Consider the following 13,310-nt stretch of genomic DNA (forward strand, 5'->3'; position numbering starts at 1 on the left):
ATAGGGGGATGGGTTCCTTCACGACATCTTCGTGAGCCCTCCTAGCAGCTTCACCGGCGTTTTCGTTGCCTTTGATGCCGCAGCGGCCTAGGAGCGACTGAAAAGCGATTTCATGTCCTTTCTCGGCTAGCTGCTATATATCTGCCTCATTTCTAGAACAAGTTGGTCTTGTGGTCCACGACGTAGAGCGGATAGCAAACAATGCAGAGCTGCCTTCGAGTCAGGGAATATGCTCCATTTCCAAGGTAGGTCTTCATGGATCATGCGAAGTGCGCTGCGAAGTGCAGCAAGCTCTGCAGCAGTCAACGTTGTCTGATGAGATGTTTTAACCCAATGGTCATGGGTTTTTCGGGAAAGATCAGAGCTCCTGTAGATCCGTCCACAGTTGTCGTGCCTTCAGTGTATATCGGCAGATGGTGCTTGTATAACTCGTGCAACACGAGTAGAGATAGCTCCTTGAGAGCTGGCGACGAAAGTCCTACTTTCGTTCGAATTCCCGGTGTTGAGAGTGGAACTTGTGGGCGAGCTAAACACCATGTATCCTCTCGGCAGGTGTATAATCTAATAAGCAGGCGTGTAGTCACGGTATGCCGATATCTCCTGGTAAAAGAGGCACTGGGAGGAAAAGAACGAGGCAACTTACCGGAAAGTATGTGACCACTATGGTGAGTAACATGACCACAAAGAACGTTAAGCGGAAAGTCAGAGAGGCTGACATAATCTGGTGGGTGACGGCAGTGTAAAAAAAACTGCTATGAGTAACTGCTTAACAGGCAAAAACGAAATCAAGAAAGAAACAATTTATGATAACTCAAATAGCAGCTCATTACTTTTAGGAGCGCGATCAGGATGCCTTAGAGCAGGCACTTCTAAAACGAGATATAGACTATATTACCGAAACGTTTAGGTGCCGCCATCTTGGGCTGTTAACGCTGCTGCTTTTTATCTTTAACGAAATGTGCGCGTTACTACAGCCCATTCGCAAGCATGACAATAATTGTATAAATGCGTATAGCGTTCCCTGACCATGTTACGTTACTTGATTTTTCATAAAACTGAGAACTTATTTGTTTACCAGCACAAGATGGTGGCGCCCATGAATCGAACGCAAAATCATCTATAAGAAGAAAGAAGAAGCATGTTCTGGCTGCGGTAAAGCTAGGGAAACGATGGAGCACGTTTTATTAGAATGCGAATATATCTGCTCAGCTAACGATATAGGCATCTCTGGCCTCCTTGAAGCCCTTGGGTTCAGCGAGAGCAGTGGGAAAGTGAACGTGTTCGCAGTAGAGATCAGTAATCGAAAATTGGAAGATTAGTGGAAGAAAAGTAGGGAAACTACAAACAACGGAGGCGTGCAAAAACAAAGTTCACAATAGTAGTTTAGAATGTTTGGTTATGGGAATTCATGGGGGGAATTTTTCTCTCCTTGTCTTTTTTTTCCTTTTTAACATAGGTAGGACATTAGGCAATATAATAATAAGAGCTTGGTGGGGCAACTCACTACCCCGTTTCAAAGGGTACACTCACAGCATCCATCCATCCATCCATCCATCCATCCATCCATCCATCCATCCATCCATCCATCCATCCATCCATCCATCCATCCGTCCGTCCATCCATCCATCCATCCATCCATCCATCCATCCATCCATCCATCCGTCCGTCCGTCCGTCCGTCCGTCCGTCCGTCCGTCCGTCCGTCCGTCCGTCCGTTCGTTCGTTCGTTCGTTCGTTCGTTCGTTCGTTCGTTCGTTCGTTCGTTCGTTCGTTCGTTCGTTCGTTCGTTCGTTCGTTCGTTCGTTCGTTCGTTCGTTCGTTCGTTCGTTCGTTCGTTCGTTCGTTCGTTCGTTCGTTCATTCATTCATTCATTCATTCATTCATTCATTCATTCATTCATTCATTCATTCATTCATTCATTCATTCATTCATTCATTCATTCATTCATTCATTCATTCATTCATTCATTCATTCATTCATTCATTCATTCATTCATTCATTCATTCATTCAAGAGTGGACGATACTATATATTCCTCTCAACGTTTTTGCTGTTTATTGCAGCCTGCACCACTTTCACTCAGGCACACTTGCTTCATTTCTTCATCGTGCTTCGTAGAATCACTTCTTTTCGGCTTTTATTATGACAGAACGCTTAAAACAATTATCACCGTGAACTGCGACAACTCATTCGTTTAAAGCACTTAGAACACTTTAAAGCACATTTTTTTAAAGCAGTTGTTCGACATGCGTTAGTTAGGCATACGCAAACAGTCGCAGAATAGTAACGGCATCTTTTTTTCAAGCCATCCGGCTGCTCGCACAAAAATTAGGTGAAATAACACACGCTACCCCTTGCTTATCATCGAGATACATAGTTCTGTATTGGCCTTGGCGTGACGTCCTCGCATCACGTCAGGTGAGAAAAAGGCATGGTTACACAAAAAATTGAAAAAAAAGAAACATTGTGCAGAAGCCTTGAAGGATGATTGTCAATGTAAGCGAATAACACGAACGAATGAACAAACGAACGAACAAGCTAGCTATCGAGCGAAAAAAACGTTTTCCTTGACGAGTTCGAACACCGACCTGACGCAAACGGGCAAAAGATGCAAAAATACTAATCGCTTAAAAAAAAGAATGAAGAAAGAACGAGTGCATCTCAACGGGAGAGGTGGCTGCGGCAAGAAACAGCAAATGGCGGAGAGTGAGGAATCTATAGTATCAATCGTTCAGTCTCGTCTCCACCGCGCCGTAAATCACATGCGACAGTACATTTGCTATAACGGTCGATGTTCGCAATTTAAGCTTCACATCGTACGCCACTGTACCACAGATTCTTCACAAGCTGACTGGTGGGAAGGTGCTATTCCATTGTCTTTGAGATATTAGGGAGAGTATAAGGTGAACTAACGGCCCAGACGTCTATAAACTTCTGCGGGCGACCTTGATCCTCAGGTCGTATTTTTTTTTGCGTGATCATTCTTTTTACAAATTCAACCTCTCTGCCAAATTGCTGCAGTCACCACATGCTCCTGCGTCTACTGTGTCTATCTGTCCGGTTGAGTCACCATCCTTACCACGTAACGCTTCCAGTTGTTGTGCGACCACCGTAACGTGTCGAGGCAGATAGTTTGTGCAGAAGTGTAAACGCTTCTAGTAACGGCGAGTAAGAACCGATGCCATATTTTCGACGAATATCTTATCACGAAAGCCACAATGTAGTATAGACCAGCGCATAACAAATAGACTCTGTGATTCAATTAATGAATTCTGTGGTTTTACCTGTCAAAACGAGGATTTGATTACGAGGTGCGCCGTAGAGGGGTACTCTGTATTCATTTTGACCACTAGGGAATCTTTACCGTGCCACCAATGCACGGGACACGCGCGTTTCTTGCATTTCGTCCCTCACGAAATGCCTTAGAAAAATTTATTATTGAATCAAACCGATTTCATTGATGACCATATTATTCTATTCATTCCTCCTCTATTGCCTCATTGATATATTACATATAATTATTTTTTTCCCTCTACGTAGCATGACAATCTACTGAACCGTTTCGATTTTCCCTCGCCTAAATTCATGTAACAAAATTTTAGATTTTTACCTCCTTTTCTGAACACACAAGCAAAGTCTGCCCGACTCTTGGCCAATCCCCGCGAGTGGGTAAGCGCCAATCTCATCAAGGACATCATCATCATCATCATCATCATCATCATCATCATCATCATCATCATCATCATCATCATCATCATCATCATCATCATCATCATCATCACGAAATGCGGCCGCCACGGCCGGGATTTAACCTCGCGGCCTCGTGCTTAGCTGCGCAACACCATAGGCTCCATAAACACCATACTCGTGCAGCGGATACTGCTTTCCGCGGCCAATGAATGAATGAATGAATGAATGAATGAAGAACTTTTATTTCCACCGAAAAGGGGCTGTCTAAGCCTGGCCAACTTTTGCACCAAACTCTCGCGCTGTCGCAACTCGCCCGGAGGGTGCCTAAGGAAGTCAAGAAAAATTTATCCGAAACGCTTCTGTAAGAGAATTTCATCGGGAATATGTTTCGCGCAGTTACCCGTGATTGCGGATACCCCATCGTATAATTTCAGGTCAAGTTGAAAGCGCTGGTAACGTGCGATGTATACAAACGTCAGAATTGGCGCTGGGAAGTCTTGTGGTGAGAACACGTTTATAAACACACTTGTGTAGTTCTCATTCAGTTTCAGTCACACCCGGTACGCGATGTTTGCGGCAGGCAATAAATTTCCGAAATTGGCGGCGTGCCGCGAAACCTCTCAGAACTAAGCCCGAGGGCGTGGGATCGAATCCCGGCCGCGGCCGCCGAATTTCCATGGATGGGAAATGTAAAGCCACCCGTGTACTGTGGATTCGGTGCATGGTAGAGAAACCTAGATAGCCAAATTATTCCGGAGTCCCTTACTACGGTGTGCTTTTAGTACGTTAAACCCTAGAATGTTTTACCCTCTCGGAATTATAGAAAAGAAACAGCTTCGGTGACGGTCTACGTTCGATGGGGAGGGGGCGGGGTGAAGTGGCGAAAACGCCTGGATAGCGTGTATTCGGCGCACGTTAAATAACCCCAGGTGGCCAAATTAATTCTTACTGCGGCGTGTCTAATAATCAAATATTAGCTTTGGCACGTAAAACCCCTGACCATAATGGGGCCCTGAACCACTCTTTATTCAAGTGTTTCTTAGAAAGGCATTTGAAGCGACAATATACTCTTTTTGAAATACTTTGCCGCAAAAAAAGGGATTCAACGCGTTCAGTAGAGGCGGAGTTATTGGCACGCAAAACACGGCTTTTGCTGTGCTTGAATGCCTTGCGCTGCGAAGGCTGCGGCGCAGTGGGGCGTGCCCACAATGCTCCGCCTTTTCAATGTCACCGTGGTGCGCAGTTCGAATTTCCTTTGGTGACTACGACGCGCTAAACATAAGCCAATCGCGGTTGTCCTCAGCGAGCCGCGCAGTGCGCTTAGCCGGTGGATTCGTGGCGGCACCCCGCGGCGGCCACGGTATCTACGTCATGTAGCGGACCGCAGCGTGATGTCCGCTGTAGGTCAATACCAGACGTCTAACAGAATGACGAAATAGTGCATCCAATGACGTAATGATACGTCCGATGACGTAATGGTGCGTCCGATGACGAAATAGTGCATCAGATGACGAAAAAGTGCGTCCGATGATGAAATAGTGCATTTAGAAGAGAGTAAGGACAGGGCCTTCTGTTGAATAAAACACGTTGTGGGGCTAGTTGGTGCGTAGCTCTCAAAAGATGAAGCGCCAACAGTGACAGCACACTAAGAAGGAACAAGGAGAGGACAAGGCGCTACTTGCAACTAATGCAACGCTGATGCCCCGCCGTCCTGTCTTTGTTCCTTCTTAGTGTGCTGTCAGTGTTGGCGCTTCATCTTTTGAAACCTGTTGAAAATAGTGCGTTCAAGAGAAAGGTGGCTTGGCGATGCGCTTGCGAGCTCCCCGCAGCGTGTACGGTAGCAAAACTTGGTTGAGATGTTCACAGCAGCCTATGCTACCCGCGACTATGTTATTTCACCAAGCCCGAGGGGTCGTTCAGGGCCCCTTTAATGCATATTTGTTTACTATTTGCAATAAAACTAGGTAACCAACAGAAAGCGTGGTGCAATTTCAGCAAAAAGATGTATGTGCGTGAAGCTTCTTGGTTGCGTCGGGTTATTTGTAACGAAAAATGTAGCAACATTGCCAAAGAAAATTTGGTCGTCGATTCTCTCAGAACTTGCACTACGTTTTAGGGCGAAAGAGTGGACAACCGAGAGGGTGATGTATCGCAGTCATACTTACTTGGTGCTTGCAGCGTCGTGATCACGTAGGCGACCTGCTCGAGTTGGCCCAAGCCATTGCACGTTTCTCTGCATGCGGCACGGCTAATCTCGCCAACGCCCTTACTATGTTGGAGCATTCAATTTTTGGTAGCGTGGGCGGAGGCGTCCGCGCCCTGCCCCTCTGGGCTTTCGGGCCTATGTTTACTTGGTTCGGCTTCGTTAGCAGCTAATGCGAATTTAGTGACACCGAGCGCCTCGACAACGAACACCTCTACAACAAATTCCCCTGTATAACGAAGGAATAATCCTGTCCCGCTTATTTGTTAGCTTAAAGCCAAGTAACTGTATAACAAATGAGTTTGGAGAGCCCAGGCACTTCGTTATAAAGACATTTGACTGTATTAATACCTGCCGCGTTCGTGGTATACATTAAAATTTCTTTCTGGGCGAGTGGGTGCATACTTGACATAAAAATTGTAACAGCGCGAATACATGCAACCACAAAGTACGAAGGACGAGACACAAGCGCTGACTGTCAACTAAATTTTATTGATGGAATACGGGTACCTTATATGAGGGGAAATGCAGAAGTGAAGGGGGGAGGGAGTCCGTGGTACACCGCGAAAAATTCTGCCGATTAATACGCAGGGTTCGCTGGCAAGCTAGGATTTCGCGCATATGTCATGCAGGCCGTGCTTAAAATCAAAGTGCGTACGTGCTGGAGTAATGGGAACTAGCGCAAATATATACCACTTTTTCCCTAATGGCCACTGAGCAGTCCCGTACAGCACATAACTGAGCGATTTGCAAATATCGCAGACAAATGATTAGAAGGCTGATACTTCGCATGTAGTTAGTTCAATACCTGTGCGCTCCCCCGCGTCCGTTGAAAATAATCATACACAACTGGAAGGAATTGACTGAGAGGAGAAATAATAGTGAGGAACATACAGACGGAACCCAGAGCTGCCGATGCGCGTTAGAGATGTCGGCGGCACACCTACAGCGCACTTGGCGCTGCGAATACTCTGCATCAGTAATCGGTGCTTATGATGCAAATCCTAACTACTAAATTAAATTAAATTATGGGGTTTTACGTGCCAAAACCACTTTCTGATTATGAGGCACGCCGTAGTGGAGGACTCCGGAAATTTCGACCCCCTGGGGTTCTTTAACGTGAACCTAAATCTAAGTACACGGGTGTTTTCGCATTTCGCCCCCATCAAAATGCGGCCGCCGTGGTCGGGATTCGATTCTGCGGCCTCGTGCTCAGCAGCCTAACACCATAGCCACTGAGCAACCACGGCGGGTAATCCTAACTACTGATGCTGCGTTTGATGATGATGATGATTATGATGATGATTAAATACTTCATCGATAGTAAGAAAAGAAATATTTGTTCTGTGTCTGTTAAAGGCAGATGACAAGTAGCACCTCTACAGATTATACACGCATGAAAAATTCCAAGGGAGCAGGAAAAACGAAATAGACGTCCATGAATGGGGAAGGGAGAGAAAAAGGGAAAAATGATAAAGAAAGTGATAGGGAAAGGTCAGAGAAGCTAACCAGGGGCGGCTTGCACGAACATTTAATAATAGAGGTGTGCGAATATTCGAAATTTCGAATACGAATTGAATATTTTCCTTATTCGAAGCGTATTCGATTCGAGAAATGCATATTCGTAAATTCCCGAATATTCGAGGACGGCCGAATAGTGGTCGAAACGGCGAATATTCGGATAGACTGTGAATAATTTAGCAATTAACGAATTATATGCTTGCTCCACATTCTCCTAAGAACATGTTTATTCACTGAGATCTTCACATGATCGCTCATTATTTGTATGCTCTGCATCAAGATGGCAAATTGGGCCAGTTGGTTGGGATTCATAGTAAGGTTCGTTACAGTGCAACACAAAACAAGGACAAGAGAAGGTACCAAACGACGACAGAGCGTTACAGCACTGTGATCTTAAGTGCTGTAACGAACCTTACTATGAATGTGTACGCTCTGTTCTAGTCTATCTGCATCAGGCCCGTGAGACATGATCAGTTTCAATTTTTTTTTACCAAGCTTTATTCCAGGGCTCTTTCATAACAATATATGAAGCACTTTCGGGCTTTGTAAGTATGAGCAATAATATATGCACCTAGAAAATGTTACCTGAACAAATGTTGTCACAGTGCATAGAGAGCCCTTACTTTGTGAATATGTTGAGCAGTCAATTTTCCTTCGCGATAATCTGCGAAGGAACAAGCGTTTACCTGACAGAGCATTACCTGACATTACCTGAGTGCATTACCTACAATGAGTGCCTCTTTAACCTGAAGCAACCTCGTAAAATGCAATATTATTTTTAAAAGGGTAATAAAGCTATTGATACCTCGTTTTGCAATTTTTTAATACTACACATATATTCGATATTCGAGTCGATATTCGAAGACAGTTTTTCGCCTTATTCGTATTCGATTCGTATTCGAAAATTTCAGTATTCGCACACCCCTATTTAATAACGAAAAAAAAATAACTAATTTATGAACGCGTTCTTAAATGTTCCCTTGACAATCCTGGTCCACACTAGAACGCTTTCTTAAATTCGTTATTATTTTCGTCAATAAACGTTCCTGCAAGCCACCCCAAGTTAACAGGGGGTGAGGCACTTAAAGTTACTTTACTGAAAAGGTGGTAATTTCTTCATGATTAAGTTTGACAGCCCATAGGTTCGCTTACTTAAAGAATGCCTAAAACAATGATGTATAACTTACGACACACTATAAACATTCTGAATCGGTGTTGGCGGCGGACAACATCGCTAACCGAAACGGCTATTGGAATGCGTCCATAACAGTGGCGCTGTAAAATGAACAATAGGGTGGACGATGATGGCTACAAGGACAAGGACGTGAAGATGTGGACGCAGAAAGGTGCCACTCTTACAAAAGTCAAGTCGAGTCCTGCTAACAACTGTAGCGTCTGCAACCGTCGCAGCGTATCTTTGGTGGGGCGATGGGGCCAAATTAAAGTCCTTCGAGAATGGTTTCTGTTGACGTTTTCTGGAATAAAGGCTGAAGCCCCCATTCGTGCATGTAAACTGGACAAGTGCAAAATACGAGGGGACCATTTCTAGGCTTTGTGGAATTTTAAGGAACGCTTGCTGTGGATAATCTTATTTTAGTAAGTGGACATAATTTGCTCCAAAAATCGATACACATCTTAAGCTAATTACCAAAAATTCACTAATTGAATGAATGAATGAATGAATGAATGAATGAATGAATGAATGAATGAATGAATGAATGAATGAATGAATGGAGTTTATTACTCCTGTTTACAACAGAAAGGAAGCCGAAGCTAAAGGCCATGTGGCCTGACGGAGGCTTCTGCTCCCACAACAATTTGGCACGCAGGCCGTACGCAGCAGCATGTATCATACATACATACTGAAATCAACTGGAGAGTCGCGAGACAGAATATTATTTTGGTGAAGCAAAACATGTATACAATAAATATGAGAAACCAACAGGATACTCAAAGTACGATGCATTTCGTTTCAAACCAAACACAAGCAGGAAACAAAGGAAACAAAAGACTGACAATTTATAGTGTGGTTCTAATCAGACAAACTCAATATTGTTCACAATGAGAAAAGTTTTGAATGATTTATTCCAATACTCTATAATTTCATCGTCAAAATCCCGTAGGCGATTTAGTAGTGAAGGTACACTCGTGAGCAAAAGTATACGGACCACAGGGTCACTGATAAAACGGAATTTCTTCGTAATTAACACGCATAAACGGAAACTTAAGGGTGCACTGGAAAATTGGTTATGCCAAGTTTCGGTTGCAATCTTTACTTTCAAGTTGCATTCACAGACAAAGGAGAAAATTTGTTTTATCGCGCGATCCCTGGTCCGTATACTTTTGCTCACGGGTGTACCTGGTAACTAAGTAGTTGTTTTCCGTAATTGGTTCTTATTTCTGGTGTTCTCATGTTATGGTTGTCGAAGGCTGCAATGCGGATTGGTGGGTACATTCAAGATGTACTGTAATTTGTTTTGTTTAATGTATTTGCTTGTGACGTTGTAAAAGGAATTGAATATGCTAGAGTGTATCTGCCACATTTTAAATGACGCACGCCGAAGCTGAGTTGCCGTTTCCGCTCTACAAGTCATCCGCGGGGTCACGTTGCGCAGCAGAAAACTCGTGCCCTGAAAAAGTTACGATAAAATTTGGGAAACACAAATTAATGCATTTGAAAAAGGAGGCGTAGGACATTTTACAGCATGGGCTTGCGTAACACAGAGATTTTGATGAGACTGTTTCGCTATGTATATTTGACAGGAAATACAGTCACAAGTACACGCTGTAACGAACGTTTCTCCACCATAGCGAACTTAAGGGCTCCGTCCGCGTTGTGCCAATATTAATATGCCTAATATGACCACCGACCTTTTGTTTTGCCTCTGTCAAAGCGCAATGATTGGGACTACATCTGGTCAGGCCTTCTGCGACATTTAGTTTGTTCCCCCAGCATTTTGTGCTGCAATTGTACCACAATATCGATAAAATGATTATGAATCCGTGAATGCTTAAAACCTGCACCATCTGGCATGGTTATTGTTACCTGTGATTCCGCTCTCAGAAGCGAGTGCCTAGAAGCTATGATGTTAATGGGCTGTACGCTTTTCTTGCAAAGTCGGCAAAATAGTGGACAGTTTTGTCCTTTTTCGTGTGTTATCACCCGATAGAAAGGACATAAAGCGATGTCTTTATCGGTAGTAACGACTAATGGCTGATATTCTCTCGAATATGCTTCCGTGGAAGTGCGAGAATTTTTCACCTGTTATGGGTTCCTATTCATTATGGGCATCTCTTTCAGTCTAAGGTATGTTTACAGACCACACAGTATAATATCGCTGATTTTACTGACACATCCTATATTTATTGATGCAGGTGTTCAAAGCTCTCGTGGCATTCTCTTGAACACACCTGCTGCTGCTTTTTCTCCATTCGGAAACGAAAGACACAAGTAGCAGTACCGTATATTCGTAAGACGTTCTTTTTGTTTTCAGAATATTGTTGCAATTGTTTTTGTCATAAGAACACAGCAAGCGTTGGTGCATCAAGATAATTTGTAAGTGAGAGTGAAAGATAACCTTATGATAGGACATCGAAGTTCACTAACACGGATGTATTGTAGAGGTTACAAAGTGTGCATGTTGTGTTGTCTGTATACAACGAGTCTGTATGAGCGCACATGTCGCAGACAAAATGGTGGAGTCCTGGGCCAAAATATGCATTGTGAATGTTTAAGAAGAACTGCGAAAGCACACTTAGCCAGCGAGCCTCTGCTCGCTTTGAAAGCCGGCATTGAGGCCTAGGCATGCGCACTTAGGTCGCGATGTCTAAAGCCCAGCTGTCCCCAGTGTCCCTTATAGTATGTTTCCGAATACTGCAGCTATCTTGGATAACCAAACATTACTGGAGGGCTTGGCACTAACGTAAGTGAAAGACACGACGAACCATCGGTGGATTAAAGAGCTTATAGGGTGCGCTGCAATTTTAGCCAGGTGCGACCTTCGAGCAGGAGTATAACCGACAAGACATAAAAAAAAAGTGCGCACGAAAACTGCCTCGCCTTGGTCGATGAAGCGCTCTCAGAAGAAGGCTCAACGAGTGTAAGCTCATTGGCGAAGAAAACCTAAAATGCTTTGATATATGTTACGATGAACGATCGCGCCGCATTGAAGGTCGCGACTTTGGGTCAAGGCATCAAATTTAGTCCTAAGCATCACTATCGATTATTTGTAATAGTAGCTTGGCCACCATTACCTCTCCCAGAATGTCACATCTGAGAGTAGCGCTGGGTTAAGGTTCTCACCCAGGGATCTTATTTTTGCTGTATGAGAACCAGCCCATTCCATCAGCCGTTTTCGGGAACTGCAATACATAATTGCATGAAATAAATCAAGGCATAGATCGATGCAAATCTTAAAAGCAGTAAAGGTTCCGTCTCAATAATCAGAAGAGTACGTACATGCCCGAAGTGTGCAACGAGTATAACAAAACAGAGGAAAAGTTAAGGGGAGGGAGAAGAAGGAGCTGGCACAGGAAGAACCGCGTAAAGGCGAAATGTTTGTCAGACATGGGTCTCTTTTTCTCGCATATGGAACCTTCTTGATCGTCTTTGAGTGTAATGTAGGTTTTAAGCCGAACCTGGTGTCCAAGTGTGCTCTACAAATCATCATGGTTGGGTATTGGTGACTGTACGAAGCATTATGACTGGTTCTAGGGTCTTTCCTAGCCAGCACGTACGTGTTTCTCAAAGAAACGATTTTTGGATAAGTGGTAAGCGGAGCACAGAAACATCATCTGAACCATCAACAAACTGTTGAAAGAAAACCTTACATTACAATTTCATTAAAGCGGCTTAGTCTCGTAGTGCCTGTGTTATGTTCGGGGAATCACGCCTTCTCTCAATTTCTCCGCATGTGTGCTCTCCTCTATCGCAGTCAATGTTTATACATGGCCACTGATTCCCATACTTCTAGTAGGCCTACAAAATGCTGAGCACAACTAGCGACAGCAGCTAAATATCTAAAGTCACCGAGGAACTCCGTGACTTTGACATGTCGCATCTAGAGATAGTACAAAAGACACTTGAGGCTTGCTGCATGAGTTCCTTTTAAACTGGTTCACACTGTTCACTGTTCACACAGCAATGTGAAGTGCACTATAAAACTACCAGCGAGGCTCACACCAGCTGTTGCGACATAGTTAACATTGCAACGATCGAGTGGTTCGCCGCTTTGCTAGTAGCAACCAGTTTCAATTGATAAGCGCTATAAATATTTCCAGCCACTCGGATATAGTGACAGTTGAAGATGAGCAATCTAAGGTCAAGGGGGAAATACATACGCAGGAGAGATCTTGCAGGAAATTATGTTGCATGGGAAACATCCACACAAGAGATGGTAGACTAGCAGACCTCAGTACAGTTTACTGCTAGACCATTGTTTCTATTTAAGGTCGCGCTTCTCTTATGAAGCTCCAATGTCAGGAAGGATGTTGGAGTATGCGTACTGATCAAGAGAATGTGAAGCTACGATGGTTTGATCGATGCGCAGAAGTAGTGGCTTAATATACACTCATCAAAAGTGCTTCGCGCAAGTGTCAGTAAGTTGCCTCAGAGTAAACTGTCGAGCAAAACGCGTCACCATAATGTGCCAATAACGAAAGAAAAACTTCCTGCAAACGATAACTTGTGGTCGCTCCTACTGAGCATCTTATCTGGGGCTGAATAGACCGACGGGCGAAATGCTTCGTACAAGAGGCCCCTAGCGTTCTAGTCCATTAGAAGGCTATCTAAAAATGCTCCAGAAAATTTGATAAGTTACTAACACGTCAGCGCTATGAGCATACGTTATTCTGGCAAATTTTATTCTGACGTTAGAGAGCTTTAGTTTAGGGGACGCA

General features: G+C 44.0%; 1 protein-coding gene and 1 non-coding gene across 4 annotated transcripts in view; both read left to right on the forward strand.

Moving 5' to 3' along the window:
* The window catches only part of LOC139059301 (solute carrier organic anion transporter family member 4A1-like), a 155,772-nt gene that overhangs the window by 79,406 nt on the left and 63,056 nt on the right, over positions 1–13,310 (forward strand). The window lies entirely within an intron of this gene.
* Positions 5,846–6,015, forward strand: LOC139059748 (U1 spliceosomal RNA). Its single transcript, XR_011514345.1, has one exon. It is a non-coding gene; the product is annotated as a U1 spliceosomal RNA (small nuclear RNA).

The sequence above is a fragment of the Dermacentor albipictus genome, chromosome 4, assembly GCF_038994185.2.
Source record: "Dermacentor albipictus isolate Rhodes 1998 colony chromosome 4, USDA_Dalb.pri_finalv2, whole genome shotgun sequence".
In the NCBI taxonomy this organism is placed as follows: Eukaryota; Metazoa; Arthropoda; class Arachnida; order Ixodida; family Ixodidae; genus Dermacentor; species Dermacentor albipictus.